Here is an 11737-nt window from a genome sequence, read left to right as displayed (position 1 = left end):
TGTAAAACTTTTATACATCCATACTTGAGCATTTCTGGTCTAATATCATCTACTCCAGCTGCCTATCCACATTTCACACTTTTGATAACTTTTCCTACTACAAGCATGGGTAATTCCTGATTGCATGCCTCGTCAGTGTTTTTTTATCACTGTGCTGTCATCACTGCTTGTTTCATTTAGTAATTTTTTGAAGTAATTACTCTATACTTCAAGGATATCTTTTTCTCCAGTTTTCATATCACCTTTATCATCTCTAATTCCTTTTACAGCACTCGTTCCTCCATTTCTGAGCTTCTTCCTCCAGAATATCTTGCCACCTTCTTGATATTTATTTTCTATGTTCTTACCAAAGTCTTCCCATGACTTTTGTTTAGCTAGTTTTACACAGTTTAACTTTCTTACATTTGTCTCTGTATTTTCTAAAAGCAGAAGCTGACTTATTTGCCAGGAACGTTTGATATGCTTTCTTTTCCTTCACTGCCTCTTTAACTTCCTGCATCCACCAGGGAGTTCTGATTTTTTTTTATCCTTGCAGACAACCTCACCACATGCTTCTCTGGCAGAATCAATGTTTTTTTCAGAGCTTGTCACTGAATCTCCAAAAAAAATGAAACTGTTTCATTTTTCCTTGAATAATGTTTGTATATTTTAGTCTACAGTTCACATCTGAGAGCTGCTCAAATTTTATTTGTTTTAAAACTTTCTTACATGTTCTTCTTTTCAATATGAAATTCAATTTTATCCTGCTTAAGACTAAATGGTGATTACTTCCAATTTCAAATCCTCTGTACACTCTAGTGTCCTGCACCAGAGAGAAAACATCAATATCAATAATAATATAGTCAATGAGACTTTTCTTATTCCTTGCCTCTTCTCTCCATGTGAATTTATGCACACTTTGATGTTGGAAGATTGCATTAGTAATAACCAGTCCATGTGCTGAGCAGAAATCCAACAGGTATTTGCTGTTATTGTTACTTTGCTCTTTTCTTCAAATTTTCCCAATATATTTTTGTATGTCTGACAGTCATTTCCTACTTTGCTGTTTAGATCCCCAACAAGGACCAAGTTTTCCTTTTTCATTGTGTCAGTTGCTTTTTCTAAAGCCTAAAAAAATTCCTCCACTTCTACTTTAGTAGAACCTTCTGTGGGATCATAGGCACAAATAAGTCTCATTGTTCAGTTTCCCCATTCTGATATTTTCCACATCACTCTACTTGAAACTGCCTGCCATTCAAAAAGATTAGCCTCGTATTTAGTGTTGAATACTATGGCTACTACTTCGTTTCCTTGATTGTCATTGCCTGAATATAACATTTTGTATTTATTGTTCAGAAAGAGCTCACCAGTTTTGGTCTTTTTTGTTTCAGTCACCCCTATTATGTCGATCTGGTACTTATCTAATTCCTCAGCTGGCTCCATTTCTTTGCCATTCAGGCTTCTTATGTTTATAGTACTGATCTTCAATTCTGGTGATATTGAGTTGGGATGTGTTTTAGGATTAATAAAATATATTTTGAGATTTGCTTTTAATTATAGAATATTAATTTTTCATTTTAGCAAAAAAATCCTAAAATGAAAAATTAATATTCTATAATTAAAAGCAAATCTCAAAATATATTTTATTAATGAAAAACTTCAGTTTTTTATTTATTAATTAATAAACAAAAGAACCTTTAAAAGTCCATAACTTGCATAGATTTTTTTGTTTAGTCCTGTTAATTATTTATTTCTTTATTATGTCTTGAATTAATCATTTTGTGGATTCTCATCATCATCATCATCATCATGCATATCAAGGATTTAGGCCTAGCATGGCCTGTTCCAGCCTTAGAAGTCATCGTTGAATCGTTTAAGAGGACGTCCCGTTTTCTTTTTCCTAATGGCTTGTATTTTAAGGCTTGTTTTGTGGATTCTAAGAGAATTAAATTCAAAGTTATTGCATTACTTAGAAAGAGTCTCATGTTTCTTTTTCCGCTGAGTATAAAAGTTATATATATATATATATATATATATATATATATTAGGATAACCAAGCAATTTTATATGCTTGGTTATTTTAGCTCCTAATCCCAAGTATGCAAACAATTAAGTTTGCGCCTGAAACAAAGTTCAAGTCTAAAGATGGTACAACACCAGGGCAACTCATTGTAAAGGTGGCTAAAGCTTTGATCACTATTCTTAGTATTTTCCCATAATGTAAAGCACATCTCACTAGAAGATGTATACTGCAATGCATTATGGGTGGGGTCACTACCCAGACCGGTTTCGACCTTTTTTGAGGTCTCCTCAGTGAGTAGCTAGACCCTAAATACCAAGGTTTTAGTAATACAAAGCCTTATCAACTTTACCTATATAAGTTGCAGCAAGGTGTATTAAGTTTTAATAAAAATCTCTGGAGGAGATATTGATGGGAATAAATTTTTAACTTGGGTATATTGTATATTAGGATAACCAAGCAATTTTATATGCTTGGTTATTTTAGCTCCTAATCCCAAGTATGCAAACAATTAAGTTTGCGCCTGAAACAAAGTTCAAGTCTAAAGATGGTACAACACCAGGGCAACTCATTGTAAAGGTGGCTAAAGCTTTGATCACTATTCTTAGTATTTTCCCATAATGTAAATACTAAGAATAGTGATCAAAGCTTTAGCCACCTTTACAATGAGTTGCCCTGGTGTTGTACCATCTTTAGACTTGAACTTTGTTTCAGGCGCAAACTTAATTGTTTGCATACTTGGGATTAGGAGCTAAAATAACCAAGCATATAAAATTGCTTGGTTATCCTAATATACAATATACCCAAGTTAAAAATTTATTCCCATATATATATATATATATATATATATAGCTAAACAGTGTACAGTAATGCCCACCATATGTTTTTTATGATGATCCACTCACACAGGGATTCAGCTATTACAATTGTCCATTTATGTGACACTGCATTTGCTTCTGCTAACAATTTTAGTGACAAGTGACATTGCCATAAATCAACCAATGCACAGTTTTCATGGAATCATTTTATTTATGAAGTTATTGCTTGCTGCATTTTTCTGTGAATTAGAAATTGTTTATAGCTATCATTTTATTGTGGCTAATAATGGCAGACAAAAATCAGGCATTATCAGCTAAAATTAAAATGATTAAATTTTGTGATGATGCATCACACTTAGAGACAAGGACAGGGTAACCTTAACTTGTTTATTAAATAAAAACAAAGTTCTTAGTGAAGTGAAAATTGCTACATAATAGTGTGCCCATTAAATAATGAAATTGATTTTTTACACATCAGTCCTTTGAATAAAATTAACATGTTTATAGTTTTGACTGCTAGTGTGTGTGTTGTAATCACAGGTGCAACATCCAAGTCAGGTAATGCAGCAGATTTCACGTGGCAACCTTGAAGTAAGAGTATGTGAGTGGAGCAGGTAAGAAGTTGTATCATGGAGCAAAGAGCTGTGATAAAATTTTACTGTAAATTAGGAAAAACTGCTACATAAGTGAATGAAGACATAAAAAAAAAGGTTATGGCCCTGACTGTCTGAGCCATGCACAAGTGTTCTGTTGGTTTTCGATGTTTAAGGGGAGGGGGGTCCCTGAAGGATGAACCATGCTGAACCATGATGGCCAGTTTCAGCATGGACCAATGAAAATGTGGTGAAAGCTAGGGAAATTGTTGCCCATGACAGGCAAATAACCATTAGGCTACTCGCTGTACAGCTTGGTGTTGGTAAGGAAAGGTCAGATTAATCTTAGAAAGAGATTTGCACAAGAGGAAGATTTGTTCAAGGTTTGTGCCACACATGTTGACATATGAACAGTGAGAGCACTGGGTTGCATGTTGTCAAAATTTCAACCAATGCAGCTGATCAAGATCATCGCCAGTGATGAAAGCTAAATGCCAGAGCATGGAATGTCTTCTTTCTGGCAGAAGAAACTCAGGTTGAAAAAATTATGTGTCAAAACAATGGTCATTGTTTTTTTTTCGACACACACTGCTGGAATTATCTGCCATGAATTGTTCCTGAATGGCACGTGTCAGGAAAGAGTTGTTCCACAATAACATTGCTTTCTGTTGCATAACAATGTTCCCACATAGCCTGTGAAGCAATTTCTGACCTTGAAGTCTATCTGTGTAATCAAACATCCTTCCCCCATTTTACCACATTTGGCTCCTGCACTTTTTTTCCCCTCTTCCCAAAGATGAAGTGTAGCTTGAAAGGGGAGCGCTTTGGTGACATTGAAGACATACAATGTGACCTAGAGAGTGAAGGAGGTTCCCATTCAGGACTTCAACCATGCCTTCAAACACCTGTGCAACAGCACTTGTCTTGGTATTTCCCATAATGCAAAGCACATCTCCTTGCAGACATGTAAATGCTATGCATTAAGGGAAGGGTCACTACCCTTCTTTTTTTTTTACCACTTTTGGCAACTCTTATAGGTAAATATGACTTCTCCATTACTTCCACCTTAGTATCACCACCTCTAGGTCTGGCTTCCACTGACGAGACCTCAATAAAGGTCGAAACCGTTCTGGGTAGTGGCCTTTCCCTTAATGCATAGCATTATACATGTCTGCAAGGAGATGTGCTTTGCATTATGGGAGATATTAAGACAAGTGATGAGAGCTTAGTCCACCTTTACCATGAGTTACCTCAGTCCTGAAGATACTTCAAGAACAAACTTTGTTTGTTTACACTTGGATAAAGGATTAAACTAAATTTATTATAGTCTAACCAAGTAGGGAAAAACTTTCAACACCTGTGCAACAGATGTAAACGTTATATGGAGATGGGGGAAGAATATTTTGAATCTGACATTTCCAAATGTACTTCGTTGTGATATGATAATGAGTATTGTCTCATTACTTAATGGGCACACTGTGTAATAAGATTATTTCTGAAATGGGAAAACATTTCTACTTCAGTAAAAATGATTCTAAATTTTTCATTTGCATAACTGATAAAAATAAATGCTTCATTTACATCAGTTACACACATACTATATATATATATATATATAGTATCTTAAAAATGTTATTAAACCATTACATGCATCTACAGGTGGTGGCTGTAGGAGGGTTGCAAAGATTTACTATATGACAGCAGTCTGTAACTCAATGTCATAAAATGAGGTACGTGTCTATAATCAGTGCTGTTAATACCTGTACGTATTAACAGCACTGATTGGTCTATAATTTACAACAGCTGTGTTGGAGCCATCTTTATGCAATTGAACTATTTTGTCCTGTTTCCACTTCCTTGGACATTATGAGGGAGATAGCTGATGCAGAACCTTTGCCAATGGTTCTGTGAGCAAGTGATAACAAATGTCAGTTTAATATTACCATGTGTAAGGTTATGCATTTTGGGATGAGGACATTGCAGTATAGTAAGTGATCTGCTGTAAGTAATCAGTGAAGCCAGCAATCTGAGATGACTGTGGACACAAAGGTTGTAGTACACTACAACTTTGTGTTCCCATCATGTTAAAGTCCAAGTTCTCACATCGCCAAGGTGGTTAAGTCACTACATAAAATAACTGCAATGGTGAAGATAACACTGACTTGTAGACAAGTTATTCCTACAAGTTAGTAGGAATAACTGTGTTATTCCTGCTGCTTAGTAGAAATACGTGTGGAGAGAGAGACTGAGGGTATGTGGTCGTCAAATTCTGAGAACAGACAGAAGAGATGTAGGGAAATAAATGGCTTATATCAGAGGCACTGAGAAAGGATTAAAAATTATGTAATTCTTCCAATCATGTTGGAGCTTAAATGGAGTATTAACAGCACTAAGAAAGGATTGAAGACCAACTTTAATGCTTCCAATATTTCATTTCAGTCACTGAGACATCTTCAGGGAGTACAAACAACACTTGTAACAATTAAGCATTACATTGGAAGCATTAAAATTAGATTTTAATCCTTTCTTAGTATTGTCAATACTCCATTAAACCTCCAATACGATGTCCTCCCAGCATTTAAGTCTTAATACACAAATTCTTCGAATATTTCATCTCAGTCATTGAGACATTGTCAGAGAGTACAATATGAGACTTGTAACACCCAAACAAAGGCAACACAAAACTAAGTGAAACATGTGGACAATAGAGTACAGTCCTAACTGTGGAAGTATGATAAGGCCAAATGGTGATGTGTTCCCCATTTTGACTCATGGCCTAGATAGTCTCTTTCCTCTCTCAACTCAATAGTCATCACCCTAGAATCCAGTTTACCATGGAAAAAGAAACTAATAATAGTTGAGCCTTTCTAGATACCCTGGTAATACACCTGGCCAATGGTAATAACCTGTCCTTATACAGGAAGCTCACCCACATAAGCAGATACATTCACAAACTTTCCTATCATCCCCTCCTCTTCTCTCAACAATATGGTATCATTAAAACACTAACCAACAAACTATAACCTTTGTTCTAATGAGTCCTCTCTTACAGCAGAACTTAATCATATACAGCACACCTTATCTAATGGCTACAATTCCCACAACATCAAAAAAAATAATCAATCCTTCCCACAATCTTTGACCTTCTCTTCAGAAAGATTTTAGTAATGCTATTATCATCCCATATGTCCAAGACACTTAAAAAAAAAAAAAAAAAAATAGCCAGCCTTTAAAAAAATACAATCTCTGCATGGCTTTGAAGTCCCACCAAAAGCTACCCTTATACTTTCTACTAAAGATCAATTCCCTCCTCTCTCTGTATCTACAGTATATAGTGTCCTGTTCTTCCAAGTTGGCCTATTATGGACAGACAGGAAGATCAGCCAATATTTGCATGGAAGAACACAAAAAATACATCTGCAGTCATGACTATGGTCAATCAGGCCTTGTGGACCATGTTTTAGATATGGATCATAGAAACAATTGGAAAAAGACCACCATATGCTCCATCACAGTAAATTTAGAAGATAAAGACTACTTTTGGAATCTGCAGCTACCCTCAAAAATCAGCCTAATTTAAATAAATATGGTTGCATACTTCACAAAATATGGGCAACACTAATACTTTGATATCCCAACTTACATCCAAGGCTGCCAACAAGTGCCCATAGAGAGCACCCCACCTAGTTAGGATTCTAGTCTTTTGTCAATGTGTTTCTCTTAGTTTTGCGTTGCCTTTGTACTCTCATGTTGTACTCCATGGTGATGTCTCAGTGACTGAGACAAATTACTGGAAGAATTAAATATTTTTAATCCTCTCTCAATACTGTTTCACTCCATTAAGCTTCTAAGATGAGTTTCTCCCAGCACTTAAGCCTTAATGCACAGAAATAAACAGCATTTTTGCAGGCTAGTGGCAGGTGTGAGAAGAACATATGTCATCCATGAGTAATGTCAGGAAGCATGTTAGAGTCCTGGTTCTCACAGAGCATGAGCAGCATGACCTATATTACCAGATGTTGCGAGAGCTAGTGAATATATTAAGATTAAGAAAGATATGAAAAGTTTTTAGATACTGTTTGTCAAATGGGGATAGTCCTCCCTCAATGAGCTTTTAAATTCCCTGGAGAAGTCTCCATAATAATGATAGTTAATTTTCACATCTTTTAATGTTTACATTTTATTCTGATTATGTTTGGAATATTTTAATTTACTATGATTTTTGATATTTTTTGTTGTCTATCAAACTGACCTGCAGACCTTATATTTTGAATTACAGAATTCATCACACCTATCTAATGGTGCACTTCCAAAAAACTAGTTTATTAAACTTAGCCAATATTAGAAAAGATAAGTTTCTTCTGTATTTTTACTTCTAAGAGATATGTTTATTCTGTACTATTACTTCTATCTTTGATCATATTTTTTACAAAATCCAAAATGGTTCAAGTGGAACTGGTCTAATAAGGCTGCTGTGATATAGTAAGATTAATATTATTATTAGTTTTTTTTTTTAATATGGTTTTAAACTGATATGTTTAACTGTTCTTTTCAGTTTGCATTTGAAATTTAGAGGTTGCTCAATATTGCTTTATGTAATTATTAATTGAATGCTTTGGTTTTTGCTAATGTGGAGATAAATCCACTCAGGAAACTGACATGAAACTTTAGAAATAAAATGACATTTGTTAGTATTATTTCAAGAAATATATAACAGTTGGAAATAATGGATTTTATAGACCTGAATCAAGTAGAAAATGCATACATTTGAGACGGATGGTTGTGTTTTCAGAGAACTCCCGAAAGCTAAGTACAATTTTGAGTAAAAATTAGAATATAGGTTAAAATCATAACGTAATATTGCCTAATTTTGGTAGCTTGTTGTGTCTGTGGGATTTTGGTGTGAATTCCGTTATTTAATTTAGTATATAACGTTACGTTTCATAGATTTGAATATGGCGCCAATGTGACGTAAGATAATGGCGTCCAAAAATACGACGCCATTGTTCAAAAACTATAATGTGAGAGAGTTTGTCCAATGTGATGTGTGTGGGATGTATGCATACCCGAATGAGGTTGTAATTTGAATTGAAAGTGATAGTGGTGGGAGAATGTGCAGAAAGTGTAAGCAAAGTGAGGAGTTGAAGTATGTGTCAGGTTGTGAGATAGTTGAAGAAAGCCAGAATTGCCAGAATGTGAGTGAAAATAGTGGCTTGATAGGGAATTGCGATGTACAAGATGGCAATGAGAGCGGTGATCTAAGAAAGAGTGAAAGCAACCATACAGAGAGAGAAAATGGTTTAAATGATAAAAATAATGAATTATTTGTAGGAAGCGAGATCGCTAGGTTGCGTGCAGTGATACAAAATGCGCAGCGGCAATTAGAGCACCTGCAAAACTCTTTCCAGAGTTATTCGGCTAATGTAAATGAACAGCGTAAGAAAGGGAGAGTTTCTGAAATGAAGGAAAGAGTGTTGTATGGCGAATCGTTATTAAGAGGGGTGATAGATGGCAGTGTAACTAAATCGTACTTACCGGGTGCGAAATTTAAGGATGTAAGTGAGAGTATTAGAGTGCAAAAACAGAGGGTGAAAGAATTAAATTAATAATTGTGGCAGGTACGAATGAATTGAAAGGTGATAAATTTTTTATGAGAGAGGACTTGAAAGTATTGTTAAAGGTAGCGAAAGAAAAGAGTGACAGAGTTAGAATGGTTAGTCTGTTGCCGCGGTATGACAGAGAAGAGTTTAGAAGGAGGGCCATAATCGCAAATGACATTATGCGCAGGTTATGCAGACGGTGTGGTGTGAAATTCGTGGACATGTGGAATGAGTTTGAAGGGTGAAAGGACTTATACAAGATGGATGGCCTGCATTTGAATGGACTTGGTGTGCAGAGACTGGAAAGAGTGTTGCTGAATGAAGTGAAAATGGATGTGCAAAACCAGGGAAACTAGACCTACCAAGGAGGGGGGGAGAATGGATATGCAGACATCAGTGAGACAGATGAGTGTAAGAATGTATATAATGTACTAGAGCCAGCACTAAGGACAAAAAATGGGAATGGGTCATTTAGAATAACCCATCAATATAGGGGTGGGACTAAGGGATCACTGCATTTCATGTATACTAATGCCAGGAGTATTAGGAACAAGGAAGAATTTTTGGCCTTGATTGGCTCTTCCTGGGCACAGGTTATTGACATTAGTGAAACATGGCTGACAGAAGATGATATAGTTAGTGGGATAGAATGTGTAGGTTATAGTGTGTTTAGGAGGGACAGAGAGAATAAAATGGGGGGAGGGGTATTATTGATGATAGCTGATGAACTGCAGCCAAGGAGAATTGAAGATGTATTGCAGGATGGTGAAAGGAGCTCATTTGAGGCTATTTGGTGTGAGATTGAGACTGGCAGAATAAAATATACAGTTGGGTGCTGCTATAGACCAGGTGATGGAATAGATGGTGGAGATAGTATGCATAGGAAAATTGATGAAATGAGTGGAAGGAGGGTAATTATTATGGGGGATTTCAACTATGGTAACATTGATTGGAAGGAGGAGAGGACACATGTGAGGAAGGAAAAGGATTTTATTCAATTATTAAGGGATAACTATCTGAGACAGCATGTAATTGAAAATACTAGGGGTGTGAGAGTGCTTGACCTGGTAATAGCATCTGAGAATTTGACTGTAATGAATATGACCATGTTGCCACCTATTGGTGAGAGTGATCATAAGGTCTTGACCTGGGAGGTGGCTAAAGGTGTGGAATTTTCGATTAAGACAGGGTATATGTGGAATTACCGTGCTGGCAAGTATGACAAGCTTAGGAGATTGCTTGGATCAGTGCCATGGCATGTACAACTGCAAGGGCTGGATATCGATAGAGCATGGGAAGTGGTCAAGGAGCATTTACAGGAGGTTATGGCTGATCGTATACCTAGGGTCCAAATAGTAAAACAAGTAGGGGTTAAATGGATGAATAACACCATTAAGCTTGAGCTGCAAAAAAAGAAACAGCTGTGGAGGGAATTTAAAGAAAGGGGTGACCTGCAGGCACACGAACGGTATAAAGAGCAGGCCAGAAAGGTAACGAGTGTGGTAAAAAAAGCAAAAGCAGATTATGAAAGGAAACTAGCTATGCAAGCAAAAGAGAATCCCAAACAGTTCTTTCAATATGCTGCAAGCAAGAAAAAAACTGTACACGGCAAAATGATTTTAAGGAATGACGATGGTAAGGAGGTCACTGAATCAGTCGATATAGTGTAGTTACTGAGTGTGCACTTTGCAAAAGCATATCATCCAGGTAGTGACATTGAAAAAATAAAGGAACCATTAGTTCATACGGGAATAGTGATGAATGAAGTGGAGGTGACTAGTCTATTACAGAACCTTAATGTGAACACATCTGTGGGATTGGATGGTATACAGGCATGGGTCTTGCGTGAAGCGGCTAAGGAATTATCAGTGCCCTTGACCATGTTGTTTAATCTGAGTCTCAGGTTTGGTTTAGTCCCGAAGGTGTGGAAAGAGGGGAAAATAGTTTCACTGCATAAAGGAGGATCCAAGACTACGGTTGCAAATTACCGACCGATCAGCATATCAGGAGTCGTTGTCAAGGTCTTGGAGAAAGTAGTCAAGGGAAAAATACAGGAATGGACTGATGAAAATGAGTTACTGTACAGGAGACAGCATGGCTTTGTGAAGGGTAGATCATGCTTCAGTAACTTGCTCAAGTTTTATAACAAGGTGACGGCTGAACTGGATAAGGGTAATGGGTTTACAGTGATACTGCTGGACCTGGCAAAGGCGTTTGACAGGATACCACATGGAATACTAATCCGTAAACTATAACATATGGGAATGGATATAGGGTTGGTGAGATGGATAGGTGGTTGGTTGATGGAGAGATATCAAAGAGTAGTTTATTCAGGAGTAGAGTCCAAAAGACGGCCTGTGACTAGTGGTGTGCCGCAGGGTTCTGTTCTTGGACCACTGCTGTTTAATCTGTTCATCAACGATATAGGGAAGGATCTAAATGGAACAATTCATTTGTTCGCTGATGATGCAAAGTTGGGTAGGGCAATAGTGAATGCAGAAGATGTCAAAGTCTTGCAGGATGACTTAGATAGATTGGAGTTCTGGGCTAAGGAGAATGGATGTCAATTTAATGTGACAAAATGTAAGGTTATGCATTTTGTGGTGAAAAGATTAGCAGCAGTATACCACATTGGTGGAACTGTACTCCAAGAGATTGATGAGGCCAGGGACTTGGGAGGGTTGGTGGATAGGGAGATGAAGTTTAGGGGGCACATTGCAAAAGTAG

The sequence above is a fragment of the Typopeltis vanoorti genome, chromosome 10, assembly GCF_054136105.1.
Source record: "Typopeltis vanoorti isolate ZY-2024b chromosome 10, IOZ_Tvanoo_1.0, whole genome shotgun sequence".
NCBI classification, from domain to species: Eukaryota; Metazoa; Arthropoda; class Arachnida; order Uropygi; family Thelyphonidae; genus Typopeltis; species Typopeltis vanoorti.
The sequence above is the reverse complement of the archived record's forward strand: the minus strand, read 5'-3'. Positions refer to the sequence as shown.